Source organism: Kogia breviceps, chromosome 5, assembly GCF_026419965.1.
Source record: "Kogia breviceps isolate mKogBre1 chromosome 5, mKogBre1 haplotype 1, whole genome shotgun sequence".
NCBI classification, from domain to species: domain Eukaryota; kingdom Metazoa; phylum Chordata; class Mammalia; order Artiodactyla; family Physeteridae; genus Kogia; species Kogia breviceps.
In genome coordinates, this window is record NC_081314.1 from 136,627,452 (window position 1) to 136,648,717 (window position 21,266).

At 46.8% G+C, this 21,266-nt stretch overlaps 1 protein-coding gene across 2 annotated transcripts in view; it reads right to left on the reverse strand.

The window, feature by feature from the left end:
* TIAM1 (TIAM Rac1 associated GEF 1) overlaps window positions 1-20,187 on the reverse strand; it is a 418,422-nt gene extending 398,235 nt beyond the window's left edge. Inside the window, exon 1 of one of the 2 annotated variants that reach the window (XM_067034989.1) lies at window positions 20,028-20,187. The gene's annotated coding sequence lies outside the window, so the exon portion shown is untranslated. The remainder of the gene's footprint in view (window positions 1-20,027) is intronic. The other variant, XM_067034986.1, reaches the window with a different exon arrangement.
* Window positions 20,188-21,266: the final 1,079 nt, after the last annotated feature.

Below are 21,266 nucleotides of genomic sequence, written 5' to 3' on the forward strand. Positions count from 1 at the left end.
CAGTCAGATTGGGTTAGGGCCACCCTAATGACCCCATTTTACCTGACTTCTTTATAGGCTCTATTTCCAAAGGCAGTTACATTCTGAGGTACTTTGGGGTCAGGGCCTCAGTATATGAGTTTGAGGGCATAAAGTTAAGCCCATAACACTTCTTTATACCATAATTTGAAATGCTGAATTGCGCGTTCAAAGAACTAAAGAACCCATGTGATGGAAACAACTCAAGAGCCCATCAACAGACGACTGGCTTAAGAAGATATGGTATGTATATATATATACATATATATGTGTGCGCTTGTGTGTGTGTGTGTGTGTGTGTGTGTGTGTGTAATGGAATACTACTAAGCCATGAAAAAGAATGAAATATTGCCATTTGCAGCAACGTGCATGGACCTAAGAGAATATTATACTTAGTGAAGTCAGACAGAGAAAGACAAATATTATATGACATCACTTAAATGTGGAACCTACAAAATAATACAAATTAATCTATATACAAAATAGAAACAGACTCTGACCAAGAAAACAAACTTATGGTTACCAAGGGGAAAGGGAGGGGAGGAGTATGGGAGTATGGGAGTATGGGATACACACTACTACACACAAAACAGACAAACAGCAAGGACCTATTGCATAGCACAGGGAACTATATTCAGTACCTTGTAATAACCGATAATGGAAAATAGTCTGAAATATATATATATAAAACTGAATCACTCTGCTGTGTACCTGGAACTAACACAATGTTGTAAGTTAACTATATGTCAATAAAAAGGCAAAATGAGTTGAAAAAAGAAAAGCCTTCATGCTTTCAGTTAAACTGACATCTCCCTACTAAGATATATTACAGAATCTGAAAGAAGAAGAGGAGGAGCAGGAGGAGGAAGAAGAAAGAGAAGGAGAAGCCATGTGATACGAGGGACAGATGAAGGAGCAGAGAAGTTTTGCTCGGAAAGAGCTTCTGGAGTGAGACGGGGGGAGGCAAGACAGACAACCACAAATGGTTATGGAGCAGGGTTGGCTCTGTGCCCCAAAAGGACACAGATGGCATCAACAGGAGGCAGTTTCAGGGAGACAGACCTCCATTCCCTGCAGGGCACAACTTTCTAACAATTCACTGGCTCAACCAGGCTGCCCAGCATCAGCCTCTTCAGACTCTGCCTTTTGTACCTTCCTTCGTCGCTGACAAAGGCCAGCCTACACATACCTCGTGTCAACCCTACAACGTGGGAGCGGGCACCGCCCGGCATCACTCCACAAAGGGACAGTGGAAGGGCCAGCCTCAGAAAGGGCAGGTGGCAGCTAATCCAAGTCAGAGCCAGGGCTGGAACCCACACTCTCTGCCTCTCGGTCGTCTGTTGTCCTCTCAGCTCCATAATGACAACAGCAGCAAAGGCTCACGTGACATTCCTCAGCCAGGGTGTCACAGAGAAGATTCTGGAGTTGGGAGGACCTTACCAATCCCGCCAACTCTAAAATCCCAGTCAAGAGGCAATCACGGTAGAGGCACAGGGAATGGTGGGGAAAGACTCCTGAGGGATGATTCTCAACAGTGACATCAGCGTCCTCAAAACCAGCCACAGGACTTCCCTGGTGGCGCAGTGGTTGAGAGTCCGCCTGCCGATGCAGGGGACGCGGGTTCGTGCCCCGGTCCGGGAAGATCCCACGTGCCGCGGAGCGGCTGGGCCCGTAAGCCATGGCCGCTGAGCCTGCGCGTCCGGAGCCTGTGCTCCGCGACGGGAGAGGCCACAACAGTGAGAGGCCCGCGTACCACCAAAAAAAAAAAAAAAAAAAGCCACAACTCAACTACATGACATACCGGAAAAGGCAAGGCTATGGAGATGGCAAAAAGATCAGTGGTTGCCAGGGGCTGGGGGGAAAGAGGATTTTTAAGGCACCGAAACTCCTATATGATATATGACACTGTAATGGTAGTTCCATGTCACTAGACATTAATCCAAACGCATAGAAGGTGCACCAACCAACGGCGAGCCCTAATGTAAACTATGGATTCTAGGTAATGATGTATCAGTGTAGATTCGTTGATTGCAACCAATGCAGCACTCTGGTGAGGGCTGTTGATCATGGGGCAGGCCATGCATGTGTGGAGACAGGAGATATACGGAAACTCTCTCAACTTTTGGCTGCATTTTGCTATGAACTAAAACTGCTCTATAAACCAAACTCTATTAACAAAAAACAAAGAAAAACAAAAACTAGCCGCAACAGGTCATCTACAACCATTTCACCAGCCGGGGCATCAGAACTCTTAATGTTGTATCCCAGTCACTTATTAAACTTTGGGTTCATAAACCCAAAGACAGGGACGTTGGAAGCTAGAAAAGCTCTCAGAACAATTCTGCTTCAACCTCATTCTCTCACAGATGAGGAATCCAAAGAAAGTTCTTCCTTGTTTTATTTATTTTGCTCCAGAGAATGTAAAGGATTTAAGAGATAAGCCAATAATGGTGTTTTCTAAAAGCTTGAAACAATGTTCAAAATCATAAACACAAAAAGTTCAGTCTACCTGAAAAGCAAAGAGAGAGAGAGATTCTTTATTATTATGTTAACAGTAACAAAATAAAATTAAATAATTAAGACCCAGTGCAGATTAGGCATGGTGACGTCAATATACTCATATACATATGAACTGATCAAGACTTTTTCTTTTTTTTTGATCAAAACGTTTTAAAGCAGTTTTGAAACAGGAGGGAAAGGGGGCAGGGCACAACCTTTGAAAGAATGACATAGCCCGAGGACATGACATAAACTGATTAGAACCAAATGGGTCCAAGATGGCGGACAAGTTGACTTCCACTAGACCTTGAGCCTCAGTATATGCTCACAGTAACACATCAGCAAGCTAAATGACACACCCACAGGTGCCATGACAGTTCCAAGGCCCAACCATAAGGATCAAAAAGTGAGCGGTGGCCCAATTCCTGGAAATCCCCACCTCTTCCCAAAATAGCTGGAATCCTCCTCCCCATCATTAGCCTATGAAATTACCCACCCTTATAAAAACTGACAACCCCATACCCTGGTGCCTTTTTCGAGATGGCCCACACTCTTTCTGTGGAGCGTGTTTCTCTCTAAATAAATCCACTTCTTATCCATCACTTTGTCTCTCACTGAATTCTTTCTGAGATGGGACATTAAGAACGTGAGCTTCACTAAGTCCTGAAACCAGGTGTGTGATGTCAGTTGGAAGACCATGGGTTTTGGCCAGGTTTGAACCCCAGCCACGTGGGTTCGAGTCCCGGCCATGTGGGTTCAAGTGCCAATCAGGGTTTTGGTCAGGTTTGAATCCTGGCAATGTGGGTTTGAGTCCCAGTCTGAGTTTTGGCCGGGTTTGAGTCCCAGCATGTGGGTTCAAGTCCCAACCTGAGGTGCACAGTTTCAGTTTGGTAATTCAAATCAAGGGCCATTTTTTTTTTTTTTTTTTTTTTTTTTTTTGGTGGTACGCCGGCCTCTCACTGTTGTGGCCTCTCCCATTGCGGAGCGCAGGCTCCGGACACGCAGGCTCAGCGGCCATGGCTCCCGGGCCCAGCCTCTCTGCGGCATGTGGGATCTTCCCAGACCGGGGCACGAACCCGTGTCCCCTGCATCGGCAGGCGGATTCTCAACCACTGCGCCACCAGGGAAGCCCTCAAGGGCCATTTTTTAAATGTCATATTTAATACAAATACCACATCCTGAGAATTTAGCCTGAGAAAAACAAGTTTAAAAAAATACAGGAAAAAAGCAAAGTATACATCAAGAACTTCAAGGAATCTTAAGATAGTGATTAAAAAAAGAAACACAACAAATATTCAACTACAGGAGGATGGTTATGTTAAGTGATTAGCTCACTGGAACATGTGACCATCATAAACAACAAGTACGGACATAACCTGGCTACTTTTATATTTTCTTAATTGATGAAAGTTTAATACCAACTTACTTTATAAAAATCAAAAGAAAATGTCTTGAAACACATACCGTACAATTATTATGTGGTCTCCCTACTGATCTGAAACTGCAGAAGGCATTTAAGGAAGCAATGCTATGTCAAAAACAAAGACTAACCCAAGGGGTATATGTTACTTTACAAATCTGATTGCACAAAAACTAGTTGGTTTGCCTACTTTTGTTGTTGTGGTTGTTGGTTTTCTTTTTCTGTTTGTTTTTGCTGATTTCTTTCTTTTTATTTATTAATTTGCAGATATGCTGGTGCCCTAGTAAACTTTAGTGGCAACCAGTGAAGTTTCTTATGCTTTACATTATTACGAAATTTTACATATCTGATATGATTCAATGAATTGTCATTATTGTTCTTTTTTCTGAAGTCTAGATTTTTCCCATTAGTTTTTTTTTAATTTTATTGAAGTATAGTTGATTTACAATGTTGTGTTTAATTTCTACTGTACAGCAAAGTAACTCTCTTATATATTTTTTTCCTATTCTTTTCCATTGTGGTTTATCACAGGATACTGAGTACAGTTCCCTGTGCTATACAGTAGGACCTTGTTGTTTGGCCTAGTTTTAAAACTACACAGAATCCATTTTCTTAATGGTCCAGACATTTTGCCAATTCTTTCAGCTCAACAGAACTTCCATCTACAAATGTCATCATCAGTTTATCCCCACAAGGAGTTTGTACCTGCCTGTAAGCACAGTTCTTTTTCGTTTGTCCATGTTGCTACTTTATAGGAGTTGATGATGCAATGTCCCATGAAAAGAAACAAAATACAAAGCTGTATCTATGCAAGAGTTACAAATATGTAAAAAGGGCAGGAAAAGATAAGAGAGAACAGAGAAATACCAAAAGCAACAATGTGTTCTCGTAGCAGCAATGTTGGAGAACAGCTCGTTTTAAATGCACTTGATTGTTCTTACAACCAACATACAGCAAATAAAAATACATTTTAAAGAGTAAGCTGATCTGTGCAGCACAAAGTTCCTTTAGAAGCTCCTGCTGCCCCCGACTAGCAAATAGTTTGGCCATGCCAAAGCAGAGGCCTCAACCCTTATCTGATTTCAACCAGCAATTTGAGAGCCAGTGGCCTTCACCCCTCCCTCTGTGGTCACATGCGATTAATGCTCTGCTCTCAACACTGCACCCACCACACGCTACAAGTCATCCCTCAAGGGACCACCCTCCATGAAGATACCCTTTACCATCTGGTCCCTCTGCATATTGTGGGATACTTTCACCTCCCAGCCACAGTGCATTCTCCTGCAGTCACAGGACTCCACCTCTTGCTATTTCTACCAGCCCCCATCCCTCACTTCCACCCTCAGCCTCTTCCATTATTCGCTGCACAGAGAATTTCGGTATCCAGGTATAAATTCCTCCCCCATCCATCTGCAGGCTAGGTCCTGGGCTGCTTCGCCCAGAGCCCCCATGACCCTTAACAAAGTCCAGGTGTGGAATAGCTCACCTCAGAATGAAAGACATATTGGTGCAATGCTCTCATACTTTTTCTTTGTTTTCTGGTTCCTGTTTATCTCCTGGTTCCAAACTGTGTGCCTGGCTGCTTGCTCACTGCTATGGACTGAATATCTGTATCCTCTAAAAACTCACATGGTGAAGCCCTGATCCCCACTGGGATGGGGTGGGGCAATTTGGGGAGGTAATTAGATTTAGATCAGGTCAAGATGGTGGAGCCCCCATGATGAAATATAATGTCCTTATAAAAAGAAGATAAGGGCTTCCCTGGTGGCGCAGTGGTTGAGAATCCGCCTGCCGATGCAGGAGACACGGGTTCGTGCCCTGGTCCGGGAAGATCCCACATGCCGCGGAGCAACTAAGCCCGTGAGCCATGGCCGCTAGGCCTGTGCGTCCGGAGCCCCGCAACGGGAGAGGCCACAACAGTGAGAGGCCCGCATACCGCCAAAAAAAAAAGAAGATAAGAGAAGAATTCTGTGTGTACATGCAACAAGGAAAGGTGATGTGAAGCCACAACCAGGAAGAGGGCTCTCCCCAAGAACCTGACCATTCAGGTACCCCGATCTCAGGACTTCCAGCCTCCAGAACAGTGAGAAGTAAATGTCTGCTGTTTAATTCACCCAGCCTATGCTGTTTCATTACAGCAACTCGAACTAAGACACCCACCCACCCACCTTCCCCCTCAGAATGCATGCTGCCTAGTTTTCACTCTTGCTATAGCATCAGCTGCATCCTGGCTGAAGACTGCTCACCAGCAACTAAGACACCTTCTTGCCAGTGGGTCCTTAGGGAATATGCCTGTCCCTCGTGTCTCCTGAGTACAGCCTTTACCAACTTAGGCTTCTCATCCCTTAGCTGCCACCTTGCAGAGCCCACCGTCTTGGCAAAGACCAGAGCACCACGCATATATCCTGACTGCTGATGTTGTAAGCTGGGGGCAAGTGTATCCTAACCTATATCGAGCTCCTCCACAGGGGTGCCGTGGGCAAAACCAAGATCAATTTGGCTGAGACCCTGCCCTCAAAAAGTCTGCAGTCTAGGGTCAACCCCATTCTCATGTCCCCTCTGTGGATCCCAGAATCCACAAATCTTCCCAGGAAAACTGGGTAACTGTTCTGTCTTTGGGGCTTCTCTTCAATGTCTATTGGGAGTGTATCATGACCTCTAATCCATGGTAATCACTTGCCATTTGGTGCCTGAAGATTTAATGAGATTTCCAGCTGGGCCTCTCCACTTGGTTTCTTTGGGCTAATTGTGAACCTTCCAAGCCACGATTTTTCTTGACCATAGAGTGCGCTTAGTAGGACCTTTCTTGAAGTGATTGTGAAATCCAAATGACAAACTTTTAAGAAGACTTCCCAGGAGAAAAAAAAAAGTTTGCAGCCTAGGAAAAGTGTTCACAGAGACACAGACAGACTATGATAACACAACTAAAAGAGCCATTAGGGAAATTCCCTGATGGTCCAGTGGTTAGGACTCAGCACTTTCACTACAGGGGCCCGAGTTTGATCCCTGGTCAGGGAATTAAGATCTTGCAAGCCGTGTGGCACAGCAATGAATCAATCAATCCATCAATAAAATAAAAGAGCCATTAAACACTAGAACATCAAGGAAACTGCATAAGGATGGCTGATTTCAACCAGACCTGGAAGGAGGGCAAGCAAAAACGGAAACAGTCCAGATCTAGACACAACGCGTGCAAAAAAATGGGATTAGGATACATCCCAGGGCAAACGGGACTCCTGTTTCACTGGCTCTAAATATTTGAAAAAGGAGGCCTGAGAGATAAAATGGGAAAGCAGGGCTGGGACCAAAGGACTAGATAGTCTTTGAAAGCTTAAAACACATGGTGACATATCAGAGCTAAGCTTTAGAAAAGCCACATTTCTCAGCCGTAAGTACGCATCCATATTACATGTTCTTAAGTGATTTTAACAGGCAGTCTAATGGAGTGGTTGGACATCCTTGTGGGTTAAACTGTGTCCCCCAAAAAGATATGTTTAAGCCCTAACCGGTAATAACTATGACTATGACCTTATTTGGAAATTGGGTCTTTGCAGACATAGTCAAGTTAAGATGAGGTCATAGAGGATTAGGATGGGCCCTACATCCAATAATTTGTATCTTTTTTTTTTTTTTTTTTTGCAGTACGCGGGCCTCTCACTGTCGTGGCCCCTCCCGTTGCGGAGCACAGGCTCCGGACGCGCAGGCTCAGCGGCCATGGCTCACGAGCCCAGCCGCTCCGCGGCACGTGGGATCTTCCCGGACCGGGCCACGAACCCGTGTCCCCTGCATCGGCAGGCGGACTCTCAACCACTGCGCCACCAGGGAAGCCCCAATAATTTGTATCTTTAATAGAGATTGGAAGAGATTTAGAAACAGAAACACAGCCACAAGAGAAGATGGCCATGTGAAGGAGGAGGCTGAGATTGGAGTGACGTCACAAGCCCAGGAATGCCGACGGCCAGCAGAAGCTGAAAAAGGCAAGAAAAGATTCTAGCCTGGAACCTTTTGGAGAGAACATGGCCTGGCCAACATCTTGATTTTGAACATCCAGCACTATGAGAGAATAAATGTCTATTGTCTTAGGTCATCCAGTTTGAGGCACCTTTTACTAGCAGCCCCAGCACAAACATGAATTAAGCTTGACTTGAAAATCATCAGTGCTTTAGGACCTTCAGAGAAGATGGGCTAGTTCAAGAACAAGGAAGCAATCCTAGAGAAAAACTGAGGTCATGAGGCACAACTGTGATTAGAACTGTGGATGTAAGACTGCTGTCTAAGGGGAAAGGGGCCTAAAGAAAGGGATGCAGTCAACCCTTGAAGGTCAACAACTCTCTGATGACTGAGGGTCTGGGTTCAAGCCTATCCTGATAGGATCAGTCAACAATGGGGCTAATCCTTCCATTGATATTTAATCGCTGGGATTCTTGGCTGCCCCCAAGGGCTTTCTCATCTTTGTTCTTTCCAGGGCCAGAATCCACAGTCTTTATTCTTCCGGAAATCCTAACTTTTGAGAAGACACTTTGCTATTAATCCTCATGTGTAAGTGGATTACAAAGAAAAAAAAAAAAATGGGAGATTAAGTTTCTACTACATGCCACCTATACAAAGATGAACGTGTATGTAAGTAATGCAATTTTTCTTATTATACTATTAACCCCTACTGATTGTAAAGTCTTTCAGTTAGAGAAAATTATGCCTAAGAAAATAAGATTTGCACTTACCTTCAACACTAAAAGACATCCGTTGTTGCTATTTGGCTATATTTACTATTGGTATCTGATGTATTTAAGATAAATACTTTATAATCAAAGAAAAAAAAGCTTTGAAGATGAGTTATTTGGGAAAAATCATCCAGACAGACAAAGAAAATATACGGAAAACCCCACAAAACGTCTGAGAAAAATGGAGAAGAGTGAGGCCAGGTTATCAAAGGCCATTAACCATTTTAACACTGCTAGAGGTCAGAGAGATTTTATTCAAACTAAAGGAGGAAATTCAAAAACATGACTCTCACAGCATCCTTAAGTTACTTGTAATACTCAGGGTATTATCTATCAAACTTGACTCATGTCCTAATTAAGCTGTCCATTTCAGAATTCCACCAAATAAGTTTTCCATGATGGAAACCTTAATATTTGAGGTACCTTAATATCTCCTTATGAGAGTTCCCTTTTTTCCCAAATTATGGTTTTCTAGCAACCATAACACAGCAACCAAGACCATACCTTATGCCCTTGGTACCAGTCTCCCCAAAGAGCTGTATGTATAGACCTGCATGTATAACCCTTGGCTGTCTTAGCTGTGGCTGGGCCCCAGAATGTCGGAGGCGCTGGGTCCATATGCTGTTAATAAAGTCCAGACGTTATACATGGCCAATTGCTAGTTGCCAGCAGGCCTATAAATTCACTTTTCATAACTTAGATGGGATTCAGAACTGCTGTATCATGGGCTAAAAAGACACAAATTACTGCAATTAAAATTCAGAGGCTATCTGTGAGGAATAATTTAGCCCTTCTCACTCAAATAAGCTACATTAACTAGTCCTGGTTTAAAGAACAGGCCGTTCCCTTGGACCTCTAAAGACTCCGAGGTCCTCAACTAATCTACAACACCTACCAAAAAAGTCCATCTGCTTTTGACCCTATTTCTTCCAAGAAAGAGAAGGTCATTTGGGTTCTTTTACTCGAACTGAGCTGAAATCATGCCACAGGCTCCCACAAACCTTTTTCTTTAAGGTAATGTAAATGCTTTGATACAACTGGTGAAAAGTCACAGGACCAAAGTTGCAGGCATTCAAGGCATTCGATCCCCAAATTAAAGCAATTAACTGTCAAAGAAGGGAAGGAAAAAATAAGGGCAAAAACCACAGGATTCATTTTTTCAATCAATTTTAAAACAATTAGATTGTTAAATTGTTTAGGTTAAGTGAAAAACCACAGTTATGAGGCTTAATGCTTTAAATGACAATGAAATGTTAAAGTTCCAGTGGCATAACTGTAGAATTGAAATAATTTCTAATCAGAGGTTTCAAGGTGAGATAATTATTCCAACATTCCTAAGACTTTTTCTAAAACCTCACAGTAGATCTTGCGCTGCACTTGGAACATTTTTTCTAAAAATATTTTTCATGCTCCACAAACTGCTTAAGAAGAGGAACATAATTATCAGCCTGCAAATATTTTTCCCTCCCATAACAGTGACCAGAGCAGAATTCAGGGAACAGTTATTAGCAACATCCAGAAGCCTTTAAACAGCTGAACTGAGTCAAGCACTGAGAAGCCCAAAATGCCTGAAATTATTATCCAATTTTTTAGAACTCTGTCTGAAAAAAGAAAGACACTTTATTAATTTAATTCCAGCTAAAATAATAACCAAAGTGTTTAAAATAACCAAAATAATCTGATGCCTCAAGATAGCTAGCTTCCAACTATCTACAAAACATAAGCTCCTTTCCTATGTAAAGAAACTGAAATAGGCGGATCTCTAACAGTATTTGTGTCTTTTGAATGCAGGGTTTCCCAACCTCAGCACCACTGACTATGGACCAGATAATTCTTCTCCTGGGGGACTGCCCCATGCATTGCTGGATGTTAGCAACATACCTGTACCAGCTAGATGCCAGGTATCTCTTTGCTTCTAGGCAGACGCTAGGTACTTCTCCAGTACAACAAGCAAAAATATCTCCAGACATTTCCAAATGTTGCCTGGTGAGCAAACTTGGCCACAGTTAAGAACCCCTGTCCTAACATAACACAATAAAAAATATTTCAACCAACAAAAAAAATTTATCACCCAAAAACTGATACCCAAAGATAGCTCCCTTTCAAGTTACCTTGGAAGTATACACTTCCGCAGCTTTGGTAAATAAATTAAATAGCTCGGTCATTCACACACTTTTTAAAGTAAACAAAGTATTGCTCTTTTTTTTAAATGTGAAATCAGAGATTTAAAATGTAATGCCTCCAGTGCTTCTTTTCTCAATCTATAACTTAAGTCATGCCAGTATAACTATAGAAAATATGAACCTAGTATAGCCTGGCTATGGAGTGCAAAGTTGACAGGTTTTTTTGTTTAGTTTAGTTTTTTTGCGGTACGCGGGCCTCTCACTGTTGTGGCCTCTCCCGCTGCGGGGCACAGGCTCGGGACGCGCAGGCTCAGCGGCCATGGCTCACGGGCCCAGCCGCTCCGCAGCATGTGGGATCTTCCCGGACCGGGGCACGAACCCACGTCCCCTGCATCGGCAGGCAGACTCCCAACCCCTGCACCACCAGGGAAGCCCAGCTGACAGTTATTGACAGTCATAACCAAGCAAACATCTTTATTGCTCTTCAGCTTTTCAAAAGCAAACAGTATGTAAAGGATGCCGTCAGAAAAGTGAAATGATTATCTACAGAATGAAGAAAATGTTTGCAAATCATATATCTGACAAGGAACTTATATCTAGAATACGCAAAGAATCCTCACAATTTAGCAGAGACAGAAACCAAATTTTAAAATGAACAAAGGGTCTGAACAGACATTTCTCCAAAGAAAATACACAATTAGCCAATGAGCACATGAAAAGATGCTTAACATTATTATGTACCAGGGAAATGCAAATCAAAACCGAAAGGAGATAGCTCCTATCACCCACTAGGATGACTACAGACAAAAAAATCAGGTAATAATAAATGTAAGGATATGGAGAAATTGGAATCTCCATTCACTGCTAGTGGGAATGTAAGATGGTTCACTTTGGAAAACAATCTAGCAGCTCCTCAGAAGCTTAAACATCGAATTACCATATGACCCGGCAATTCCACTCCTAGGTATATACCAAAAAGAATTTAAAACAAGTATTCAAACAAATATTTGTACACTAATGTTTACAGCAGCAATGATTCACAACAGTCAACAGGTGGAAATAACCCAAATGCCCATCCACGGATGAACCCATACAATGAAATATTGTTCATCAATAAAAAGTAATGAAGGGCTTCCCTGGTGGCGCAGTGGTTGAGAATCCGCCTGCCGATGCAGGGGTCACGGGTTCGTGCCCTGGTCCGGGAAGATCCCACATGCCGCGGAGCAACTAAGCCCGTGAGCCACGGCCGCTAGGCCTGCGCGTCCGGAGCCTGTGCTCCGCAATGGGAGAGGCCACAGCAGTGAGAGGCCCGCATACCACAAAAAAAAAAAAAAAAAAAAAGTAATGAAGTACTGACATGCCACAACATGGAAGACTCCTGAAAACATTATGCTGATAGAAGATAGTCACAAAAGACCACATGTTATATGATTCCACTTATATGTAATGTCCAGAGTAGGCAAACCTACAGAGACGGAATGTAGATTAGTGGTTACTGGAGGCTGGCAGGATGGGTATGGAAGGGCAGCAAGTGATAACGGATGTGGGTTTCTTTTGGAGTTGATGAAAATGTTCTAAAATTGATGACAGTGATGGCTGCTAAACTCTGTAAATAGACCAAACCCCACTGAACTGTACACTTTAAAGAACTGAACTGCATAGTATGTAAATCATATCTTAATAAAGCCATTATCAAAACAAAAAATGGACAAGGCACAGAAGACTTCGTCGTGCTTATCGTGCTTATAGAACACAATCTCAGCAACCCTGACATCTGACAGAAGCTGTAGGTATAACAGGAAGGGAAGGGGAGAGGAAAGATAGTTACAAAGGGGAAGGAGGTAAGAGTCCCTGTCATTGGTTGATGGAACTAAATTAGTCCATATAAGTAACAAAGATTGAACTATAAATATAATCATCAAAAATCTTGAGAATAAAGGAAATAAGCAAGAAGTAAGCTAAATTGTCATTTGTCATAACAGGAAGTCAATAAATAAAAGTGGCATAAACAGGGGCTTCCCTGGTGGCTCACTGGTTGAGAATCTGCCTGTTAATGCAGGGGACACAGGTTCGAGCCCTGGTCCGGGAAGATCCCACATGCCGCGGAGCAACTGGGCCCATGAGCCACAACTACTAAGCCTGCGCGTCCGGAGCCTGTGCTCTGCAACAAGAGAGGCCGCGATAGTGCGAAGCCCGCACACCGCGACGAAGAGTGGGCCCCGCTTGCCACAACTAGAGAAAGCCCTCGCACAGAAACGACGACCCAACGCAGCCAAAAATAACTAAATAAACAAATGTGAGGTTTTAAAAAAAAGTGGCATAAACAGATTATTTAGTGATATAAAGACAACCTGTATAACTAAAAACAAAAAATGAACAAAAGTGGGGACTTCCCTGGTGGCGCAGTGGTTAAGAATCCGCCTGCCAACTCAGGGGACACGGGTTTGAGCCCTGGTCCGGGAAGATCCCACATGCCGTGGAGCAACTAAGCCCGTGAGCCACAACTACTGAGCCTGCGCTCTAGAGCCCGCGAGCCACAGCTACTGAGCCCACGTGCCTATGGCCCGTGCTCCACAACAAGAGAAGCCACCGCAATAAGAAGCCCACAGACCAAAACAAAGAGTAGCCCCCATTCGCTGCAACTAGAGAAAGCCCGTGCCCAGTAACAAAGACCCAATGCAGCCAAAAATTAAACAAAATAAATAAATGTATTAAAAAAAAGAAAAACCTGTGGCTATTCACCGATAGCATGATTATGTACGTTGGAAACTGAAAATAATCTACAGATACGCTATAAGAATAAATAAATTTAGCAAGGTTACTGGAAACAAGGTCAATATACAAAAATCAATTATATTTCTATAAGCTGACAGTAAGCAATTTTTTAAAAAATAAACAAAAGTGATTATTTCTGGAGAGTACAGGAGTGGGTGGAAAAAAAACAAAATGGGGACAGAACATATTTTTCACGACAAGCTCATCTATTCTATTAGTTTGTTAATACTACATGGAATCATTACTTTGCACATCGTTTTCAGAAACAAATCAAACTTGGCATTGCTTGAGCTGAAGAATCCACGTGAAATAAGAACATACTTGACGTCAGGAAAAATACTGAAGTGGATCATCATCACTGAGTGAAACTGTGATTTCAATAATACTACAGCAAAACTGACTCAAGTTTCATAGCCAAGGACTAGTTAGGCAGTTTGGAAATGTATGTTAGATCCTTAAGAGAACAAGAAACACGTACAGAGCCCCTACCCTATCTCTGTGGCAGTTAAGAAGCGTCATAAGGTCAAAGCTTCACCATGGCAAGAATATTCAAAAGTCCTAACAACTTTTGGATCCAAAGACTTTTTCAATGAAAGAAAGCACATAGGGCATTCTCAGGACACAGCAGGATTTCCCAACTTACTACACAGTTACTTAAACATAATCAGGGTTACAATTCTGACACTTGGAATTCCAGGCAGCCAAACTGGGGCACTTTTGAGAATGTCAGATGGTAGAATTAGTCATGAAGCCAGGCAACAGGCATGACCAGGAGTGACCAGGGTACCCCAGAGATCTAGGGGCCTTACAGGCATGGAAAGGGACTTCATGGTTATCAGAACCGAGGGGGCTTCAGCAGGATAAAGAACTTGCCCCCCACATTCCCACTCTCCACGGATAGATATCCTTGTGTGTGTGAGGAGATCAAGGTGCACATTTTGGGGAATTGGTGGTCCAGGGGTTAGGACTCCACACTTTCACTGCTGAGGGCCCGGGTTCAATCCCTGGTCAGGGAAATAAGATCCCACTAGCCACGCCGTGCAGCCAAAAAAGAAGATGAACATTTTGCCAAAGAGACCAAAACTGACACGTTAGCTCAGTAGTTGGGCCAGGCTCCTGTTAAGTCCAGAAAAACCAAAATGCACATCCGAACGTCATGGCGAGAATAAACCACAGTTCTGAACCTCTAAAACACTGCCCCAAATCAAGTGGGAATGAGCTAATGAGTTCCTGACTCTCTTAGACGTTCCCGCTCAAAATCTCCTTTTGCCCAGAATGCGGCCAAGTGCTCTCTGCCCTGCGCAGGAGATGCAGTTGGGTCATAAGAGATCTTGTCCCCAGGATCTGAGAAACCCTGGGATGGTCAGGCTTCGGGCTGGAATCTCTCCCGCAAAGACCCAGGGGGCCACCAACATGGCTGGGGGAAAGGGGAGGCAAAGCAGACCCCCTCCTGAGGGCCCCTCAGATTCAACCTGCAGACCTGAGGCCCACCTTCTCTTCTGAAAAGCAAGCATTGGGTGGAAAACCCCATCCACTCCATTTCCGTGGTCCTGACAGCTCCACAGGGAGGATTCCCAAACCCAGGACTCCCCCTGACCTCCCCTCCCCCAGAGTTGACCTGGCGACTTTCCAGGGCTCATTATCCCCTCCGCAGAGGGCAGAGGAAGCCAGGAGCAGGAACTGGAATGGAGGGCAGTTAGGCAGGCAGAAGAGCAGCCACTGCGAAGGCAGGGGAGCCTGTCTCCTCCACGGCCACAGAGAACTGTGTTTGGGGTTTTTAAGGACAAGCAGCTGAATCTCCTTCGCCTCATCCCCAATCCACTCCCCGCCCATCCCAAGCCAAGCTCGGTCCCAGGTCCACTGTCTCCCAATCACGCATCTCCTCACACACCTGTACACTCACCTATATACTCATCCTTTGGTCTTTAATAAAATCCCTCTGTAGAAGCTGGAATTCAATAACGCAGGGGGGTATTGTTTTGTTTTGTTTTTTAACCAAAGACACTTTCCTCCTCCCTTTCATTTCTCCTCCTTCATGAATTCAAAGTGGCCAGAGCCAGAACACACACGGTGCCTTCTTGCTTGGCTTCAAAATGCTACATCCAAGTCTCTCTTTACGGAAAGAAACCTTGCAACAGCACCAAGGCTCAAAGGGCCTTGGCCCATTCGGAAACTGAGGATGAGCTCCACTGAAAGCACCTTCCGTCCCACGTGGCTCTTCACTGAATCATCACTCTTTGTTCAGCATCCTTTGGATGCACACAATTGATTGGCTCTCATATTGTGCCAGGTTTTGGGGGGTTTTTTTGCTGCTATTTCAGTGAATTGAGACCCCACTTGCAGCCAAATGCAAGGCTCTGAGCTCAGCCTCGGCCCAACGAGGGAAGAATCTCTCTCCACCTAGCAAGAGCTCCAAAGTCTTCTAGAAGAATCTCACACGAGTCCAGGAGGAATTGCTCCATATCCACAGTCTAGGCCTTTATGAATGTCTTAATGAGGTCCCTGGAGACACAGGAACAGTGAAAGTCTTATGCTAGAGGCGGGTGGAGGGTGGGAAGGGGATGGGAAAACCCACCTAACTATTAATATTTTGTACCTTTTACACTAGAGCATTGTTTTATGTTCCCCAAACTCTGTTCCTGGCTGAGTATTGCTTTATTTTTTGAGTGCCTCCTTTATTTAATTTTAAAAAAGAAATTTAAATAAGTGATTTGGCCTACAATGACGCTAGTTTTTTTTAAACACAGGAATTGTTATATAAAACTAAATATTTAGAGATGAAATGACCCGAAGTTTAGAATTGTGAAAAACAGAAGAATTTGGCTGGGGGCCTTGCAAATCTGTTTCTTCTGGTCCCATAGTGGGGGCGGGGGGGGGGGGGAAGAAGGGGGACATGGAAACATACACTCTACCCATTTGCTTAATTTAGAAAGGAAAATGAATACGTATATACGCATATATGTATAAACACACATACATCCCCAGTGAAACACTGTTTTAGATACAGGAGTCCAAATGACTGGACACAGTGAAAATAAGGCTCTTTCTCATCCGTAAGCCTGCACCAGGGATTCAGGAATTCCACAGGACCCTCTGTACACTGCCACAGGATCCAGATTCTCTCTCTGCCTTCTCACCCTCAAGCCACCCGTACTCTCAGGCAGAAGCTCCCTGCCATCACTGGTTTCTAGGCAAGGCTTGGATGTGATTCCCGCGCTCTTACCGGCATTCCTCATTTGGGAAAGCATAGGCTTGAAGTTCGCATCTATTAAAGTGCAGTCTCACGATACGCGTCTCCTTCGGGCAGTAAGTAACCTCCTTGCATTGCGGAAAGGAAAGGAGAGGTGTTACCACGCTCACCTAGCAGGCCCTCAGCAAAGCTTTGGGGAGAAATTCCCACCCAGGCGCTCCAGAATGCCCGGGGTACCCACTGCTCGCCAGAACTCCAGGAATTTGGTGGGGAGCGTGGGACAGACAGGCCAGCACCAAGTCTTCTTTCTGGTCTTAGACAGGGAGGGGAGGAGTGGGAAGCTGGGAGAGACAACCCGCAGGGGGGAAGGAGAGGAAGTCTTTGTCCTAGCTCTTCGGATGCGCATTAGAGTGCAGTTAAATTGTGGGCTAATGAGATTTCCTGACCACGTGCTCCCTTTTAAGTCCAGGCCCCCAACTGATTTGATCCCCAGACAGCAGCAGAGGCCAAAGCTGCCTTCAAGCATCCCTAAGTGCCAGAGAATTCCCAGAACAAGTGCAGGAAGGATCAGAATCATTTCTGCGACTGGGATTTTAAATAAATAGGATATCAATTTATCTACTGGCATCTAGCAATAATGCTACTGACCCCGTAGCTTGTATAAGGCAGCCTCCACTTGGGGTGACGGAGGTAGGCCCAGGGGAGCAGAAGGTATGGGGAACATTCCCTGTGGGCTTCTCTCCCACTGGACAAATGCAAGTCCCTCACCTACTTCTTGTTTGTTTGTTTGCTTGCTTGTTTGGGTCGGTAAAGGCCCCTGGGATCTACGTTCAATGAGGTGTTACTGGACCCAACTCAATAATTCGCTCCAACGGGCAGTTGTAACAAGAAGCATTTTTTTTTCCATATCTTATACTGTAGCCAAGGCTGAGATGGTCTTTTTCAAACTATTTATTCATCTGATTATAGGTTATGGAGGGGCTTTTCTTGTTTTCGTTTTTCCTGTCTGAAACTGGCTTCTCTCTTTGCCTGAAGGAAGTCAGCAGTGAGGATAGAGCAAAGGAAAAACAAGTCAAAACACATTGACAGCATTTTGAAGATATTCAGTGAAATCAATTCTACTTTCCCTAGTTAGACAACAGCCTCCTCCTAAGGTATATTTCTCTTCCATTCAAAGATAATTACCTAGGAACTTTGGTGTTTACCACTCTAAGACAACCTCCCCGGCGGAGCTTTTTACGGTGGGGTATAAAAGAGCATATTCTAGAACCCAGCGATTTACCATACTTCTGCTACAAGACACAGCTCAAATTTCACTTCTACCAGGAAGTATTCCCTCCCGGCTTCCAGGTATCTCTTTGTTCAAACCTCCCTCCATCCGGGTATTATTCACTTTGCACAGCGGCCATTGGTTCAGAGGCAACCACTTCCCACCTGGACAAGGTTTCCTCCTCCAAACCCAGGCCTGGGTCTCAGCAGAGCCTTAAGGAAGAAGGAAGGAAGAAGAAACTAAAACCTAATGGAAATTCAAATACAAAAGAAAGGAGCTGTAAGCGATTAGATAAGTAGAGTGTAACCTAAGAGCAAGTAAAACAAGCCCTGTTTGAAGCTGAAAACAGCAATCCCTCGTGCTTTTTAAAATAAAATAGGAGTTGGGAGAACGGAAAACTGCAGAAAGGGGAAGAGACGCGGGGCCATCCTCTGCAATAGATTCCCTCTAACAGGGAAACATTTTTCCAGTGTTTCCTACGTAGCAGTCACTGCGCCAGTTGATACACCTTGTCGTTTAACTCCCACTCCCATAAACGGGGATACTCATTATCCCCACTTTACAGACCCGGAAACTGAGACGCAGGGCGATTAAGTAGCTCGGTCTGGAACAGATCACCCAGCTCGTGAGTGACGCCAAGCAGACACTGGAAGCCGGGTTTTTGACCTCAGCGCCCAGGCTCTCAACCTCTGTTCCAGCTCACACAAAGTGGACGCCAAGTCAGCACGCGTGGGTAACCCGATCCGCTCTGACTGAAGAGCGGATCCGCGGGGCCGCATGGGTACCACTGAAACGGGCACGGATTGGCCGGCGTCCCCAAGGGCTCGCGCGCGTCCTTCAAGACTTGCCAACATGCAGGAAAAGGCAGACTCGGAATCCACCTGGACTGGCTCGGGGACGAGCCCAGAGGATGCCTCTGGAAAGGAGGTGAGCGTGGCTCAGTCAGCGCCCCGACGGCCGCCAATGAGAGAGGGCCTCTGGGTGTAGGGAGCCTGGGAGCGCCGTGCGCAGCGGGGACTGGGCACGAAGGCGCCGTCTGGGCGTCTATTCCTCGCAGCATCTCGCCAGGAGGCCCGGGGAGGGGGCGTCACCTGACAGCATGCACCAACTTCTCCCAGCTCGGAGGGGGGCTCGCGGCGGCAGCCGGGGGAGCGCAGCGCGCAGCTCTCGCCCAATGGCGAGGTCTGTAAACAAAAGCGGGCCCCACGCGGGTCCCCGGCTGGGCGATGAGCGGAGCGGCGCGGCGCGGCGCAGCAGCATCCGAGCGGCCGAGCCTGCAAGAGAGCTAGGCGGGACCGCGATCCGGCGCGGGGACCCGACGCACAGCCCCTAGGATCCCGCGCTCGGACGAGTCATTGTCTGCGCTCGCGCAGGAGGCCGCTTTAAATGTCCCCTCCCAGGTCTGCGGCGGGTCCCCGGCCCTGTATGCCAACCCCCAGACTCTCCTCCCCGTGAGCCGGGTCCCGAGCGTGGCACGGATAGCCAAGGTGACCGCCCAGTCAGCGTCGCCGAAAACCCAGGCCTGGAGGTGCCCAAGTCAGGGAGGGAGGCACACACACAGAGACACACGTAAGCACACGCACACCCTCCCCGAAGTTGATAAAAATCAGCCGACAAATACAAAGTGCCGCCGCCGCCGCCGCAGGTCAACGCTGACCTCCTGCTGCCGGGAAGACCGAACGCCAACGCCTGGACACTGTCACTTCCATTCGGCGCCAGGAACCTCACCTGGGCGCCACTGGCTCGTCTCCCTCCTGACTGCTCCCTCGAGCGAAGGATGTCTCCCCTTGCCTCCCCTCGCCAGCTCCCCACCTCCCAAGTGTGGGAACGCCAAAACAATACGAGTAAAGCCCAATCGGGGGGAGCTAGGACCCGCCGGGAGCCCCAATGTGCCGGAGACTGGGGTCAGGACGTGCCCGTCACGGGCTGAGAGGCTCCGGGCGTCCTCACCGCCGTCCCTCGGGGCGGCTCCAGCCGGCCGGCCGGCGCTCCCCAGGCTCGCGGTACTCACCCGCGACGTTCGTCCCGGATCTCCGCCAGGGGGCCAGGGACAATGCGGGGCCGTGGGGCTCCGGGGGCTGCGGACACAGAGGCGTTCGCGGCGCTGCAGAGCTGCGCGCCCGACGGCGGCGGCGCTGCTCTGCCCGGCCTCGCTTCGGCCCCTTAGCCGTCTGCCAATGGGAGCTGTCAGGGTGCCTCCGCCAGCCGCCTCGGGGGCGGGTCCGTGGAAGCCCGTGGGAAACCGAGTTCCGATTGGGCCGCCTGACAATCGCTCCTCCTCCGGACAGCCAATCAGAGACGGCGGACACATGAGCGGGGCGTTCGGAGTTGGACTGGAGAGTGACAACAGGCGCACGCTGGATACCCGGGCTGCATCCCCGCCCGCGGCGCGCGGCCGGAGAGGTTCCCCCACCACGCACGCCGGGATTGCCTTCCCACTAGGCTCCGGCGGCGCGGCCTGGGGAGAGCAGGGGAAGGCAGCGGAGGCGCGGCGGCTGGGGAACAGCGAGGAAGCCCCTAACAAAGCAGCTCTGGGAGGGCCGAGCGGCCTCCGCCTCCTCCCGCAATAGGTCCTCGAAGCTGCCTGTCACTGTGCATAGGTGGAGGTGGCCAATGACGTAGAGAGAAGGAGCTCGAGTTGGCGCGCGCGCGCGCGCGGCTCGGTATCAGTGGGATTGGTCCGAGGTAAAGGATTTTCCTGCCACCTAAGGCGGAGAGGAAAGAAGAACGGAACGGGGGGAGGGGAAGAGCCAAAAAACGCTGTACCTGCGACACGTGGTCTGGCTTGGGAGGCGTGTGCCTGACTCTAGGGGGAGACAGGAACTTTTGGACGAGAAGAAAAAACCCTAACGTAATCCCTTGCTGTGGATGCTGGGAGGTGTTAGACGCTAACCAAGCTCCAGGTAGGGCACGGTGGCCTTAACCGAATCCTGGGGAGTCCAGGACTCACCGGGTTGACTTACCTTGCCCAGCAAGTACACTTGAAATCACAGGCTCACATTCACCTACTGAGCAGTACGCGACTCGGGCTAAATTCACACAGACCTAGCTCCTGGTCTCTTCTGTAAAATCCGGAAACGATATTTGCCATTTACCTTTGGCGAGATTGTGAGGAAGAGGAAACCCGGACTCCGGCAGTAGTGACGCTAACGAAATCTCTTCCCCACACCCGCCAGGGCTCCCTCCTCACCTTAAGAGCTTTGGACACCACCATTAAGAAGAAGAAAGGCTGGGGTGAATATTCACTACA